A 17298-nucleotide genomic window follows, 5' to 3' on the forward strand; every position below is an offset into this window, starting at 1 on the left:
ACCTGCCGCTAAAGGATGAGACGGTGTCTGGAACACTGATGCCTTTCCATCACAGAAGTATCCACTTCTCTCTTCTGTGTCTGAGATCATTGTCTATATCAGGAAAGATAGCTTCCTTTCAAGCAGTACAAATAGAAAAGGGTGTTACTATGTTTTGAAGCTCTCAGCAAATTGGGGTGGTAACCAATGGGTAAATGCCCCAGAGCCTACACAGTTTTAAGATGGGGTCCACACAAAGAGGGTCTGCAGTCGAATTGAGCCCCATTTACCTATAGAGCTAACCTAGTTGTTAACACATCCTTTGTAGACCTTTCTCCCTTTCCTGTCTCACTTTTTCCATTATTTACGCCTCCTGGGATTACCTCCAATAAAACCAAACTGCACCCAGATACTTGCTTCAAACTGAGGCACAGTAATAAAGTGTGGACTTGATTCTCTAGGCCATAGGAAACCAATTATGAATTTTAAAGCAGTGGAAAGATGTGATCTGATTTGCATTTCAGAAATTTCAGTGTTTGAAGTGTGGAGAATATATTATAACAGGACAGCACTGGAGCAAGATTAGTAGGAGGTTGTTGAGTTAATCTGCACAGGAAATGACAGTTTTTGGGGAAAAAGACATATAGAAAGGATAATTCTCTAACCATTAACACGTTAATACCACTGTTCAAATTTAGGAGGCAGTCTTTGTAACACTGTAAACAACACAACCTTGCTTCTGGTTTAAGTCAAATCTCAATATTCTAACTCTCATCTTGTCATTTACTGTCATGTATTTGCTTTGTCATCTAATCATAAAATCACTATATGCTCTAGGTTTGTGACCAGGCTTTGCTTTTTGTTAAACAGAATGACTAATGCTTCATTAGAGTCTTAAGAGGGTTGAAATACTACTTCAGAGCTGAAAGGAGGGTTTGGCACCTCTTTCCAAAATGGGCCAAAGGGCTCTCTTTTTGTGGTCTACTCCCATAAGACCCTAAATAAGTTTGCAAATATTTAAAACAACCCAAGATTACTAGTGTAATTTACTGTCATTTTCTATACTTGTATTAACCAAATTATGCTTTTGAGGCTGTTTTAATACTAATTAATTTTCATGCTTTGCTATTTATACAGAGTTCATATTGAAAAGAGAAAATATGTAATTGGTTGGAGGACAATGACCTTTAATTAGGGTAACTGGCTACCCTGAAATTTGGGTAAGTTGGTGATATTACTGGGTTTCAGAGCTGTACTTAGCACTGGCTTGGAAGGAAACCACAGATCTCATGGAGCCTGCTTGTGTTAACTATCCCTGGATGGTGTCCATACCAGCATCTTGCTTTACCTGCTGGGTAGGCTCCAAATGTCTGGGGTATCAACAGTAAATGCATTGTCTCAACCAATTACACATGTTCTCTTTTCAACATGAACTCTGTATAAATAGCCAAGCATGAAAATTAATTAGTATTAAAATTACACTTTCTTTTTAAGATGTACAGTGTAGTGACTTCACTATCTTGCAAAATGATTGCCACAATATGGTTAGTTAACACTTCTGTCACCTCACATCATTAAATTTTGTGTGTGTGATGAGAAAATACACTTTTAGAAGCTCTCAAATATACAATATGGTATTGTTAAATATGGTTACTATGCTGAACCTTATGTCCTCAGAAAATAACTGGAAGTTTGAATCTTGTGATGACCTCCACTCCCCTCTCCTTACAATGCCCCAGACAAGTGCCAATCTATTCTCTGTTCCTATGAATTTGGTTTTTGTTTTTAAATTCCACATATAATTGAGTTATAGTATCTTTCTCTGTCTTGCTTATTTCACTTAGCATAATACTCTCTAGTTTGATCCATCTTGTTACAAATGACAAGACTTGCTGCTTTTGTTATGATTGAATTATAATCCATTGTATATATACTATGTTTTCTTTATTCATCACTCATGGCTACTTAGTTTCTCTGTCTTGGTTGTTGTAAATAATGCTGCAGTGAACATAGGGGTGTGGATGTTTCTTCATGATGGCAGGATCTTATTTCCTTCAAACATATTATATACCCAGAGCTGGGATTGCTGGATCACATGGTAGGTTTTTTTTTTTTTTAAATATGTCAACATATTTAATACGTCAACATATTAATATGTTTTAAATATGTCAACATATCCCTCAAGGGACTTCTCTACTGTTTCCCATGATGGCTGAACTAATTTACATTACCACCAATAGTATACAGGATTCCTTTTCTCCACCTTCTCTTCAATAACCATTTCTTGTCCTTTTGATAATAGCCATTTGTAACAGGCGTGAGGTGTGATAACTTGCTGTAATTTTGTCATTTCCCTGATTGTTAGTGATGTTGGATACCTTTTCTCATACTCATTGACTATTCTGAATATATTCTTTGAAAAAAAAGTCTGGTTAGATACTCTGCCCATTTTTTATTCAAATTATTTGTGTTGTTGAATTATATGAGTTCCTTTTGTTTTTTGGGTATTAATATCTTATTAGCTAGGGTGATTTATAAGTATTTTCTCCCATTCCAGCGGTGGCCTTTTCATTTTGCTTTGCTGTGATGATTTTTACTTTTATGTAGTCCTACTTGATAATTTTTGCTTTTGTGGCTTGTTATTTGGGTGTTATATCATAAAATTTTTGTCAAGAAGATTGTTGAGGAGGTTTTTCCTTATATTTTCTTCTAGGAGATCTTTGAGGCTTTAGATTTAAGTCTTTAATCCATTTTAAATTAGTTTTACAAGTGGTGTAAGACAGGGATCCAGTTTCATTCTTTGGAATGTAAATAGTCTGTTTTCCCAGCAACATTTGAAGAGACTGTCTTTTGCTCCTTCTCTATCCTTGCTTCCTTTGTCAAATATTACATATGTGAGTTTATTTAGCAAATTCATACAAATCATATGATATGCTTTTGTGTTTATGTAATTATAGTTAGGACCTAGGAACAAATAATTATAAACAGGTTTTCTGCTTATGTGACATTTAAAAGTCTGATAATTTTGACCCCACCTGCTAAATTTCAGAAGTCTAAATAGTGAAAGGGTCTAAAACTCCTACAAATTTTCCAAATCCCACCAAAGATGCTACCTTTCTATTTAAAATCCACAGTGCCTGTGCTGATGACTCCATGAGTGTTTCCAGCTCTCATCTGTCTCTTGAACTTTGGATTAGAATATCCAACTGGTCACTGGAGATTGACAACTGATCTTTCATTAGCATCCCAATATTAGTAAATCCAAAATCAAACTCTTAATTTCTTTTCTCCAACATTCTCTTCCTATAAATTTCCCTATCTCTGAAATGGTACCACCATAATTTCCAGTTACTCAAGGCAAAAACCTTGGAATCACCTTTTATTTATATTTTTCTCTTATATATCACTTTACCAGTATCCCATTTTTTTCTACACTCATAATCTGAATATATGGTCCCACAGATTAAAATCATCATGACTTTTGCGTGTGATACTGCATTCTCCATGGTGTAGCCAGAGTAAGGTTTTTAAATTATATAGCCTTTTATGTCACTTTCTTCCTTTCTCCCTTCACTTCCTGCTTCCAAATACACTTGGAATGAAAATCCCACTGGGCCTACCTGATGTCTCTATTGGTGATGTAATTTTCTTCTTGTTCATGGAGCCAAAATTGTTTAATTGATGTTGTATGAACACATCAAACCCATTCCTACCCCAGAGCCTTTTCCTTTTCTCACCCACTGAAATAGCCTTCTGACAAGTATCAACATGCTCTCTCATTTACTTCTGGTCTTTGTTACCTCTAGACAACCTTTCCTGGCCATACTGTCTAAAATATACAACATTATTCTCTGTACCTATATCCCACTATATATTTTTTATAGTTTTTACCTAAGATTATTGATTGATTTGCTTGCGTGTTTTTCTGATAGTCGCTAGAAGCTCCATGAAGGAAAAGTCTTTTTTTATTGACTTGTCCCCAAGATCTAGAGCCATATGTGGTCCATAGTAGGTACTCAGTATTTGTTGAATAAATAAATAAATAAACGGTGAGTGTATTATTAGGGTAACAATAACAACTTTAAGAAAAAAATCATCATAAGTGGTACAAAATAAATTTTCTTCTTGTTCATACACTTGAAAAAATATGTAACTATCAATTGATATATATTGATATATAACTATCAATTAGTGACAGTTTATGAACTCTGGCTCCCTCTATGTTATAGCTCCACCATCTCTCACTCAACTACCTGATCACCTGTATCCAATTGGTAGAAGGATATAAAGCATGGAAGAAAATGCCTCTTTTTTTTTTTTTTTTTTTTTTTTTTTGCCTTTTTTAGGGCCGCACCCATGGCATATGGAAGTTCCTAGGCTAGAAGTCTAATCAGAGCTGTAGCCGCCGGCGTACACCAGAGCCACAGCAACGTGGGATCCGAGCCATGTCGGCAAACTACACACAGCTCATGGCAACGCCAGATCCTTAACCCACTGAGTGAGGCCAGGGATCGAACCCATAAGCTCATGGTTCCTAGTCGGATTTGTTAACCACTGAGCCATAATGGGAACTCCAAAAAAATGCGATTTTTAATGAGCTGGGCCTGGAAGTGACACTCCCTCTCCTTTCATATCCCTTTAGTTAGAACTCAGTCACAAGGACACACTTTAACTGTATGGGAAATTGAGAAATATAATCCCTTGCTGGGCAGCTGCTTCCCTACTAACTTCACACTAAAGAATGGGAAGCAGTATGTTTTTTTGGACAACGAATTGCTTCTGCCACAATGAATGAATAAAAGAACTCTTAAAAATTTAAGAATAATTCATTTTATATATAAAATACACAATGTTAATATTTGAAAGATTTACTTTCCTATGTCTTGTAACTATTTTATGTAATTATTTTAAAATACAATAATTCCTTATGTAGTTGTGTCCATTAATTATATTCACATGCGATTATAGTAATACTCTATCATCTTTAAGTTGTCTGAGGTACAACTGAATACAAACTAATGAGATTAATATGGTATTCAAGGAATTTGCATGACTGAAAATAGAACACGTATTCTTTTTTTTTTTTTTTTTTTTTTTTTTGTTGCTGTTGTTGTTGCTATTTCTTGGGCCGCTCCCGCGGCATATGGAGGTTCCCAGGCTAGGGGTCGAATCGGAGCTGTAGCTGCCAGCCTATGCCAGAGCCACAGCAACGCGGGATCCGAGCCGCGTCTGCAACCTACACCACAGCTCACGGCAACGCCGGATCGTTAACCCACTGAGCAAGGGCAGGGACGGAACCCGTACCCTCATGGTTCCTAGTCGGATTCGTTAACCACTGCGCCACGACGGGAACTCCAGAACACGTATTCTTTACTTCTAGCTCTTCTGTAAAGTTTCCTTATCTTTTTTAGATTATAGAGATGAATTCCTTGGCTGATGTCCCCTTCCTCATTCTTTGAGCAGCATAGGGTTTTCAAAACTTTGTCTGGATTTGTCATGTTGCCTTCTCCTCTGTGTTTATACATCTTTGCCTCTCATTTATAAGAACACTTGTAATTTCATTTAGGGCTCATTCAGATAATGCAGAATAATCTCCATATATCAAGATCCTGAATTTAGTCATATATTCAGAATCTCTGTTGCCATAATAAATTAATAATCACAAGTTCTAGGGTATAGGACCTGATTATTTTTGGCCTATATTTAGACTATGGAAATCCTTTTTCTCAGGTCATTCCTCCAGACCACAGTTTCCGTAATCTCACATTCTAATGAGCCACCTAAATCTTTACTTCTAGTCTGAGGGTTTTTTGTTTTTTTGTTTTTTATTTTCTTCTATTTTTTATTTTTATTTTTTAGATTTCCTGAAACTGTGTTACATGGGTGAACAATGTAAATATTTAAAGTTAGAAAAAAATTTTTGCTATTTATGTTTACCTAGCTCTTAAATACATTGATGGCCATCACTTAATACTTGTCGAATGAGTGGGTGAATGTTAGGGCTGAATGGTCCTCTTTCATGGAAATGGAGGTGCGGACATTGGATCACGTTCCTTCAAGAGGAGTGTAATGTGTGAGAGTCACCAGCAATCTCCATGAGAGAGTGTGGGTGGTTAGGAATTGAAGCTTCATTATGATTCTTTCAAAATTGTCCCTGGTATCAGATATTGCAAAGTTTTATTTTTCTTTGACTATAGACCTAGGATATTTTTACCAGAATGTTTTTGTGTTTATTTGGTTCATAGTCACTATGAAGTGCTTCAGAATGCAACTGTGGACATTCGATGAAAATGACAAGTATATGTTTGCTCAGGTAAATATTAACCCCAACATAATGCACTCATCAGCACATAATTCCATGCAAATGTGGAATGTTGATGGGAAGTAAAAATGTCGTGATGTATTGGCTATTGCATAAGTTTCTCAAGTTAAGAAGAAAATGGTAATATCTTCAGGGCAGACCTCTTATGGTGAAGGCAGTCATGATCAAGTGAAAGGACATTCCCCAGAAAACAGATAGTGTGTGATAGTGATGAATGTGAAGTAAAGCATAAATGTGAAATAAATCCCTAACTGCAAAATATATAACCTCCTCTACTGCTGGTTCCATTTGCAATTCAGTCAAAGAATAAGTGTCTTCTCACAGTGGAGTGCTCTGGTGTTTTCTATTTCTCTGAAAAACTTAAATCTACTTATGAATTTTAAAAAGTCCATGGGTTGGATTTGATTCTTAGCTATAAACACACACATACCTCTATACGTGTCATTTGCAAACTGTTGGAAATCAAATGTTAAGGAAAGGCATGAAGAGGAAAAAAAGACATTATACACAGAGAAAAAATACAACAGTATTCGATGACTTCTAATCAGAAACTAGACAAGCCAAGAAGGACTTCCTGTTGTAGCTCAGTGGTAACGAACCCTACTAGTATCTATGAGGATGCAGGTTTGATCCTTGGCTTGTTCAGTGGGTTAAAGGATCTGCTGTTGTTGTGAGCTGTGGTGTATGTTGCAGATGCGGCTCAGATCTGGTGTTGCTGTGGCATGAGCTGGTGGCTACAGCTCCAATTCAACCCCTAGTCTGGGAACTTCCATATGCCATGGGTGCGGACCTAAAAAGACAAAAAAAAAAAAAAAAAAAAAAAAAAGGAAAAAAAGAAAGAAACTAGACAACCCAAGAGAAAATGGAGTGACAGCTTTAAAGAAGTTTTTTTTTTTGTTTTTTTTTTGTTTTTTTTTTTAAGTCAATTATACTCAGAAAAAAAAAACCTTTCCAAAAATAGAAGAGAATCCACAAACATACACAATGATAAAACTGTATAGAACTCAATACACACATACACTCACACAAAACAAATGAGCCCAAGTAAAACTGAGGCAGTGTGAATAAGATCTGTGAGTAGTATTTGTGTCAATATTCTGGCATGATACTGAACTATAGTTTGCAAAGTGTTACCATTGGAGGAAACTGGGCAAGGTATACAAGGGTGCCCTTCATTATTTACTATAACTATCTACACGTATCTTCAATCACAATTTTAACTAAAAGAAGAAAACCACACACACACACAAAATCCCCCCAAACAACAACAGCAAATGCACTAAAAAGTGAAGAAGAATAAAGGACAAATATAAAATAGTGGAGAAAATTTATAATCAGCTGACTTGTGTTATAAGAAATATTCAAAGAATATGGCAGAAGGGATATGACTCCAGGCAGAAAATTTGATCTATATAAAGTATATGTGGAAAATAAACAGGAGAGGTAAACATTTTATAAGAGGATGATAAAGGGTTGTCTTATGAGTATATGTTAAATTATAAAGCTGCAACAATAACAATCATACACTAGATCCTTGAACAATGTAGGTTTGAACTATACAGGTACACTTTATATGCAGATGCTTTTTAAGAGGAAATACTACAATACTACACCGTCAGTAGTTGGTTGAATCTATGATTGCAGAGTAACCCTAAGTATGGAGTGCTTTTGCTAATTTATATCAGATTAACCCCATATTGTTCAAGGGTCAGCTGTAATTTTTCTGGGGTTATTAGAGAAGTAGAACTGATATCTAAGAAGTACTCTCTCTCTCCTTGTATGATAAAGATAACATGTCATATGTTAAAATTAGTTACTAAATGGTATTGGGTAATTGGCGAGATTTTTGGCATAAAATTTGATCAATACTGCACTCCAAAATTTATTCCAGGCATATCAGTATTTAAATACTAATAATGAAAACATGAAATAACTAGATAAATATTATTGAATATTTTTCTGATCGCACAGTGTTGAATGTCTTTCAATATATTATGTAAATTATTTTCTTAACATTTGAGACAAGAATTTATTTCTAGAAAAAACCCTACTTATTTAGGAAAATGCTTTGATGTGCCGGTGAAATTTGCTACTGGCTGCCAGTGTTCATCTCTCTTCTTTTTCCTGGGCACACTTAGATCACATTTCCAAGTCCTATTGTATCTAGTCAGGGCCATATCACTATTTCTTGCCAATTAAATAATGTGTGTCATTGAGATATGTTATTTTAAGACCAAAGCATTTAAGAGCATTTGTGCTTTTCATAGACTTTGTTTGTCTCTGTTGACCTCTGCTGTTTGAAAACAAAGAGGATGGTAGAAACACAATACAGAGGAATTCAAGTTTCCTGAAGAGTTGAACTTAGTCCTCCTTTTAACTCTACTATGATATGAACTATATCATAGCTAAAAAATTGTTTCATTAAAGCCACTGAGATTTGGAAGTTTTTATTACAGTAGATAGTTCACTCTACGACAAAGTTGTAGGATTTGGCCAGGTCTAAGACAACAACAGAAATTTTTAAGCCATTCTGCATTAATATTAATTTGTAGAAAAAGATCTGTGGTTTAAAGAAGAAGAATTAGCTCTGTGTAGGAAATGTCTATCAAAAGGCATCTAACACTGATTCTGTCACATGGTTTTCCCCAAATATTTTAAAGCTTGGCACAAACTTGCCATGCATGAATAATTTGTAATAAATTAAGAGAAAGAGTCTGGGTACTAGGTCTGGGTAAATGTAGTTGAGAAAACTGTGGCCCAAATAAGATAGTAAGTTGACCACTGAATTGAACTAATCCAGTGGAAACCAGAGCCTGAGGATGATAAGAAAATGAAATTCAATGAATGGTTTTATTATGGTTTTAAGAAGTGTAGTGATATCAGTTGATATTTGGTTTAACTGAGGATAAGAGTAATAGAAAACTGTAAATATAGATTGAATGATTTTACATATTTATTTAATCTCCATCAATAAAATTAAATGATTTGTTCTTTTGTTCAAAATTTGTTCTTTGAGATAAAATAATTACTTAATTCTCATGGATGATTATTTACAATAATAGAGCTTGAATATTACAACTGCACAAATGGGCAGACAATACTAAGAGCCAATTCATTAAAAGAAAATTACAAATGGATGGTGTATTTGAAAAGTGTTAAGTTTCATTAGAAATCAAAAATGCAAATTAAGATGTTAATGAGATACCACTGTCACCTATTTGACAAAGATTCAAATAATGTTGGACAGAGTAGGCACTTATTTATAATGCTGGAGGAATGTGAATTAGTATTAAGGATGTCAATTTGTTAATATTCATATCAGCCTCAACTTTGCATACCTGAATCACCTGGGGAACTTTAAAATGCCAGGGAAACTTTGCTAATATTTTTTTAAAGCTCCCAGATAATTTCAGTGTACAGTCAGGACTGGGATACACTGATGTAAAAACAGTTTAAAAATATATTGACTCATGGTTTTTAACTTTTCTTAAAACATCAGACTAAATCTAGAATAAGTAAAATACAGTAAATAAGAAAAACAGAATAAAATTAGACAGTACATAAAAGAATGTTCAGTAATGTTATAATAGGACAAATAGGGGATGACATACATGCCCAGTAAAGAAATAGTGAAGAATACTACACACATGTTAAAATTTAGAGAATATCCTGTTTATTTAGAAAGTATTATTCTCTAGATAAAATTTAGAGAATAGGAACATGCTCATTATTTACTCACAGAGAATACAAAATGTATACAGAACATGATTACAAATCTGTGACCCATTAGATACTCATTCTATACATTAATGGAAATTGACATCAAATACTTAATATAATTTTTTATAAGTAAACCAAAGAAAAAATTTTTGTGACATGATAATATAAATATTATGTAGCAAACATAAATGAATCTAAAACTTTGCATTTGAATTTACTGTACATGTGTGTCCCGCTTAAAATAAGGGGAGAGAGAGGAGTAGAAAAGAATAGCTCTTCTCTTCTGCGCTATTTAAACTCTTCCAATGTAGCTGCAGTCTTAAGTTTTTAAAACACTCATATTAGCTCTGTCCCCTCTTCATCTCTCCAGCCAAAGTACCCATTGTACTCCTCATCTTTGGACCATGTCCAGGTAAACACCATCTTTGAATTACTCTAAAAATATGAGCGACATCGCTTAGCACCCATCCTGATTTGCCTCAGTTCTATACTGAGTTAGGGTGGTAGAGGAAGATATATTGTTTTTTGGCTGTCAAAGATAAAAATGTTAATGTTTCCAAAAGAAACATGCTAAGCTATGATGGATAGCTTGCAGACCGTTCCTCCTAATAGATTTCCATATATTGAGGTTCTAAGAGGCTTGTATTGAATGCACTTGGGATTCAGTTATCATTTATATATTTGTTTAATGGAGTCATACCTTTGCAAATAACACACTTGTGACTTTAGAGTATGTTTGGAAATTGAGAATTTTTCATAATCTTTTTTTTTTTTTTTTTTTTTTTTTCTATTTCTTTGGGCTGCTCCCACAGCATATGGAGGTTCTCAGGCTGGAGGTCGAATCGGAGCTGTAGCTGCCAGCCTATGCCAGAGCCACAGCAACACAGGATCCGAGCCACTTCTGCAACCTACACCACAGCTCACGGCAATGCGGGATCCTTAACCCACTGAGCAAGGGCAGGGACCAAACCCGCAACCTCATGGTTCCTAGTCGGATTCGTTAACCACTGTGCCACGACAGGAACTCCTTCATAATCTTTTTAAAGTTTTTGACAAACTATTGAGTTATATAAGATATTGAACAAATGCAATTAAGAGTAATGTGATAGGTTATCTTTACAATGTGGTAATTTTTGTTAGAAAGCCAGCTCACTTCTTTCTAACTTCATCTTAATCTCCCTAAATTTTGTAACAAATTTTATTATGTTTATAGTTGTGCAGTGATCATCTCACAACCCAGTTTTATAGCATTTCCATACCAAAGCCCCAGCCTAGCCCAGGTTGTCACCCCCCAACCTGTCTCCTTTGGAAACCAAAATTTTTCAAAGTCTATGAGTCAGTATCTGTTCTGCAAAGAAGTTCATTGTGTCCTTTTTTTAGATTCCACATGTAAGTGACAGCATATGACCTTGGTGTCTCACTGTCTGACTGACTTCACTTAGCATGATAATTTCTAGGCCCATCCATGTTGCTAAAGATGCCATTATTTATTTCCTTTTAATGGCTGAGTAATATTCCATTGTGTATATGTACCACATCTTTATCCACTCTTCTGACAATGGACACTGAGGTTGTTTCCATGCCTTGGCAATTGTATATAGTGCTGAAATGAACATCGGAGTACATATCTTTTCGAGTCATGGTTTTCTCTGGATAGATGCTCAGGAGTGAGATTGCTGGATCAAATGTTAATTCTATTTCTAATTATCTGAGAAATCTCCATACTGTTTTCCATAGCTATTGCACCAATTTGCATTCCCACCAACAGTGTAAGAGGGTTCCCTTTCCTCCACACCCTATCCAGCATTTATTGTTTGTAGATTTTTTGATGATGACCATTTTATCTGGTGTATGGTGGTACCTCATGGTGGTTTTGATTTGAATTTCTCTAATAATGAGTGATGTTGAACATCTTTTCATGTGTTTTTTGGCCATCTGTATGTCTTCTTTGGAGAACTGTCTGTTTAGATCTTCTGCCCATTTTTTGATGGAGTTGTTTTTTTGGTATTGAGCTGCAGAAGGTATTTATAAATTTTGGAGATTAATCCCTTGTCAGCCAGTTTTTCACTGAGGGTAAGGGGCAGTTATACTCAGTTTGGCTCTAATTACTTTCTACTGTCAAATAACAAAAGGGCTAGATTTGTTCTGAAATTCTCTTTGGATCAAAAGCTGTCATGTTTTTAGCTATCTAGAGGTTAATTAAAGAACTGAAAATAAGGATCTTTATTTCACCTTAATGTTCCTGTTTACCCACATAATTCAGGATTTCAATTGTGTGTATGGTCAGGGTCAATGACACTGTAGTTCTAAGAAAATTAATGAGGGATATTACCACTGTCTACTCAGTTTAGAATGGTTGGGTAGAGGAAAAAAGATGAAGGATTGCATTGTTAGATAACACAGAATTAGTTCTGTAGTTAGAGAAATCACCTTCTTCAGAAATTTTTTCCTTGGGTTGCCATTTTTCCTTGTAATGCCATAGTGATAAATGAATTTTATTGGTGTTTTCTTTACTACAAATTTATCACTATAAGATGGACTAGGTAGGACCAGTTTTTTGAAATCAAATTCTATATAAATGATGCCAAAGAGCAATTATTAATTTTGCTGTTTACATCTCTCCAAAATGACTAATGGATTAATAGGGAAAATGATATTTGAAAAGCTATTGAATTAATCGTATACATCTGAAGGAAATTTATCAGTATAACAGGTGGTATATATACATTAGTTGAGTCAAGATTTTCAATATATCCTGATTTCCATGGTACTCATATATTTATCCTTTGTTGAATTACCGTAAGGAAAGTAACAAGGCCAAACTTGAACTTACCAAATTACGTGGCTAGATATCTGTATTTAAAATTGACCTCAAGTCGAGAAAATGGAAGCATTAATTTTTCATAATTAATTTGGCTTTCATACCCAAATATGTTTTTATAAAAGCAACAATGTTAGAAATTGAAATTAATAATAATTTATATTTGCTTCTCAATCTGGCTGCTTGTCATTTAGTTATAAAATGTAGTGAACATCTTTTTTTTTTTTTTTTTTTTTAGGGCCATACGCACAGCATATGGAAGTTCCCAAGCTAGGGGTTAAATTGGAGCTGCAGCTACTGGCCTGCACCACAGCCATAGCAACACCAGACCCCAGCCACATCTGTGACCTACACTGCAGCTCACAGCAATGTCAGATCCTTAATCTTTAACCCACTGAGTGAGGCCAGGGATTGAACCCGCATCCTCATGGATACTAGTCCAATTCATTTCTTCTGCGCCCCAACAGGAATTCCATGAATACCTTTAAATAGAATGGATACCCCTGTTTTTATTTGAGATTTGGGGTTACAGGATTCCCTAATCTCAGATTACTAACGTAATGGCTGTGGAATGAACTGTGTGTGTGTGTGAGAGAGAGAGAGATAAATGTATACATGTGTAAAACATATATATGTATATATCTAACATATGTTTATAGTATATATTCATAATTTTAAAAGCTAGGTGAAGCATAGATATAAAATTTTAAGGTCCTTGGTAATTGTCATTGTCTTCCAGAAGGTTAGTCCATTTCACTCTTATACTCAGTGCTTTACAAAATATTTCAAATCTGGAAAAATATTTTATTATATTACTTATATATCTGTGCACACACAATGTGTACTTATATTATTAAACAAAATTTAAAATTACTGTTCATGAACTTTTTATCCTCTTTTCGTGACATTAACAAGTAATTAAATATTAATTGATGAACCACAATTTTAATGATCAAAACATCCCAACATATGGAAACATCATAATTTATGAATTATAGTTATCATTACACAATACAGAATTAGTGTTAGTCATGTTTTTATACCAATTTCTAAAACTGGGTGAGGTGTAGATGTAAAATTTTAAGGTCCTTGATATTACTGACAAATTGTTTTCCAGAAGGTTAGTCCATTATTTACTCTTAGGTCCTTTTCTAAAGAAGGCCAAGAATTATTCCTCATCTAATTTAACTGATACTCAAGAAACTCTTTGATAGATAGAGGTTTAAATGTATTCCAAGTTCCTTTATCTTGGGGGGTTCACAGAGATACTTTCGGATTTTATTTAAAGCCTGATGCTTTGAAGTTGATGCATGAAATAGGGCGACTGAGCTTTGGTAGCCTCCATTTAGAATAATCTGATGGGAATAATCCTGATATGTTACTTTCAAAGTTCAGGACAGTAGAGGAAGAAACACTGAGGGTTTTTTGAGTACTAGGAATATAAGAGGCAGCCTATTTCAGTCTGAATTCTGGTAGCTTTACTGTCTATCTTTGATGGACCTGAAAGACTTAAGATACTTACTCCAAACTCACTTAAAAAACAAAAACAAAAAACCTTGGCCTTTAGAACCCTTCATAAAAGTGGTTTTAATTAATCTTTGGAAATTTAAATGATGTAAAAAGCTACAAAAAACTCACACCGATGTTCATAACTGATTCATCTATTTGCCACATAGTTGGATAAATATATTCTACTTTATAACTTGGATCAGCTTTCTTTGGGTGTGCTTCTAGTTATTTTAAAATTTAACTTGAACATCACATTGTAGGAGACAGAGAAATGTCTAATATTTATATTTAGAAGATATGGATGAAACATAATAGTTTTAGATGGAGTGAGCTAGATGTAGAAAGAATAATAATGTTAAATACAAGTGATACTTAAATTTTATATATTCTTTAAGGAGAAGTTTTTCTGTTCTGAAAAGGAAAAATGAAACAAAATGATAAAATAAAAACGGTAGCAAAGCAGTATGAGCAATGATAGGTTGCAGTGGTTAGCTTGTGATACTCAATTTCTTAATTTCCTTTTTATTTCTACATCTTTCACAGGCTCTCTGGATTCCTTTGGGTATCATTTATTAGTGATATAAACTCAGATTTTAATAGGAATAATTTTTCAAAATTATTTTGGTATTAAAAATCCTTCAGTGAATTAGGGAGGAGTAATTTGTTTTTACTGACAAAAGAAAACAGAATTCTAGGGAAAAATTCAGGGCTTTGACTAGAGTTTTTTATAGTGTCTAACATCTGGTAATTGCTTTCTTTCCTTACACAGAGAAAAAGTGAGTTGGGATATTCTCCTTGAAGAACAGTACTGTTTTTTCTTCACTATTAAAATAGTGATAATATGTAATACGGAAATGGAAGAATGTTATGTAACTGTATAGCCTTACATGGTAAAAAAAAAAAAGATAGAAAGCTCACAAGAATGAGGACAGGGATATGACAGTTTTTCAATTCAAGCAACAAAGTAAAGACAATTAATTGTAGAGATATATACACATAAATATAATACTTAAAATACTGTCCATAAAACTATTCCTCAATTGAAAGATGTGATGGCTGAATCTTATTTTACTAGCAAAATAGCATACTTTTTATCAGAATTAGTTATATAAGGCAGACCTACCTTCATGGAAATCCTTTATATTTGCTGAAAAAAATACTTTTAAAAATGAATTCCATTGTGAGATACTAACTGGAACATTACATTTCATAATGTTCTGCCACTTAACTGTAATATGCCCTTAAATTTTTCTTTTATCTTACTTGAAAGTGAAATGATAATACTTACCTAATGGGGTAGGGTGAGAAGTCAATGAATTAATAGATTTAAAAGCACCACCACTAACATGCTTGATAAAGAGTAAAAAAAAAAAATTAGACATAATACAAACAATTGCTGTTTATACAAGTGAGCTTCTCAGGTGGCCCCCAGTGACTCTCATCTCCTGATACTCACATTCTCAGGTGGTCTCCACCTACATTGTGCATGAGGGTTGGGCTGTGAGAATTGGCATTCTGCAAAAGTGGTAACACATAACTTACAGGATGATGTATATCAGACCCTGGCAGTCTCCATCTTGATGGCTCTTTCACTCTCTGTTGGATCTTTCACTCTGGGAGAAACAAGCTGTCATGTGAAACCTTCATGCAGCGTTCTGTGTTCAGCTGAAGGCTTCAGCCAAGAGCAGTCCTGGAACTGGGGCCTGCCAACACCCACATGAGTTAGTTACAAGCAGATTCTCTAGTCTCCTTGCCTAGAGTCAACTCACAGCTCTGGCCAGCAGCTCGACTGCAATCATCATGAGAGATTGTGGGATAATCACTGTTGGTTATTCTAAGCTGGTATATGCTGGAATAGTTTGTTATGAGGATAAAAACTAACATTGAATACTCACCTATTGTGTAAGAGTGCAATCATTTTTACTAAAGTATCTCAAGTGTAACAACCCCTCAACCCCAGTATACCAGTGTCTAAATCATTACATCCATTTTATGGGTGAAGAAATAGAAATATCTGAAATATACTCATCAGGGTATACAAGCACTATTTCCTTTGGTTTTTAACTGTGCTGTAAGTGCCTGACACTACGCTTTTGATGGTCAAGGTGTCCATTTCAAAAGATGTCTACCTTGAATAAAGACATTACCAACTTTAAGACACAGCTACTAGAAGAACAAACAGGTAAGGAACTAGACGACTCACTCTGTGATGTTCCCCTTTCAGAAATACCGGGGGACCTAGGTAACCTCAACACCTGTTGCCTAGAAGCTGTAAAATGAACAACTTTGCCTCGAGATGGGTTAGAGTGGATTTCCATAGAATCCTGGACTTTGGAAAATAATCTTGTGTTAGTGTCAAGTGACAGATTCTTATTTTTTTTTTTTTTTTTGCCTTTTGTGCTTTTTTAGGGCCACACCCATGGCATATGGAGGTTCCCAGGCTAGGGGTCTAAGCAGAGCTGCAGCCTCTGGTGTACGCCAGAGCCACAATACTAGAACCAAGCCACGTCTGCGACCTACACGACAGCTCACGGCAACGCCGGATCCTTAACCCACTGAGCAAGGCCAGGGATTGTACCTGCAACCTCACGGTTCCTAGTTGGATTCGTTTCCTTTGTGCCACGACAGGAACTCCAAAGTGACAGATTAGTTTTAAAGACAGTTTTTTTGTTATTGTTGTTGTTTATTTATTTATTTTTTTCTTTTCAGAGAGGTTTGTCAGGTACTGAGGTGGTGGAATCGCTGGAAGATGCCATTAGCGTTTCCAGGGTTGTAAATAGTTTCCTATAATCAGCATTTAGATTTGATCCTCACAGGTGATAATAACCAGTAAAAATTATGGAAATTGAGACTGTGTAAAATTGTAGTAAAAAGAATAATTTTATTTATTTTTTATTGTTATTTCCCAACACAATTTTTTTTTCTCCACTGTACAGCATGGGGACCC

At 34.9% G+C, this 17298-nt stretch overlaps 1 long non-coding RNA gene across 1 annotated transcript in view; it reads right to left on the reverse strand.

Annotated features, from left to right (window-relative positions):
- LOC110259452 overlaps positions 1–16048 on the reverse strand; it is a 37657-nt gene extending 21609 nt beyond the window's left edge. Inside the window, exon 1 of the long non-coding RNA XR_002341863.1 lies at positions 15894–16048. This is a non-coding gene — a long non-coding RNA (uncharacterized LOC110259452). The remainder of the gene's footprint in view (positions 1–15893) is intronic.

Source organism: Sus scrofa, chromosome 2 (genome assembly GCF_000003025.6).
Source record: "Sus scrofa isolate TJ Tabasco breed Duroc chromosome 2, Sscrofa11.1, whole genome shotgun sequence".
In the NCBI taxonomy this organism is placed as follows: Eukaryota; Metazoa; Chordata; class Mammalia; order Artiodactyla; family Suidae; genus Sus; species Sus scrofa.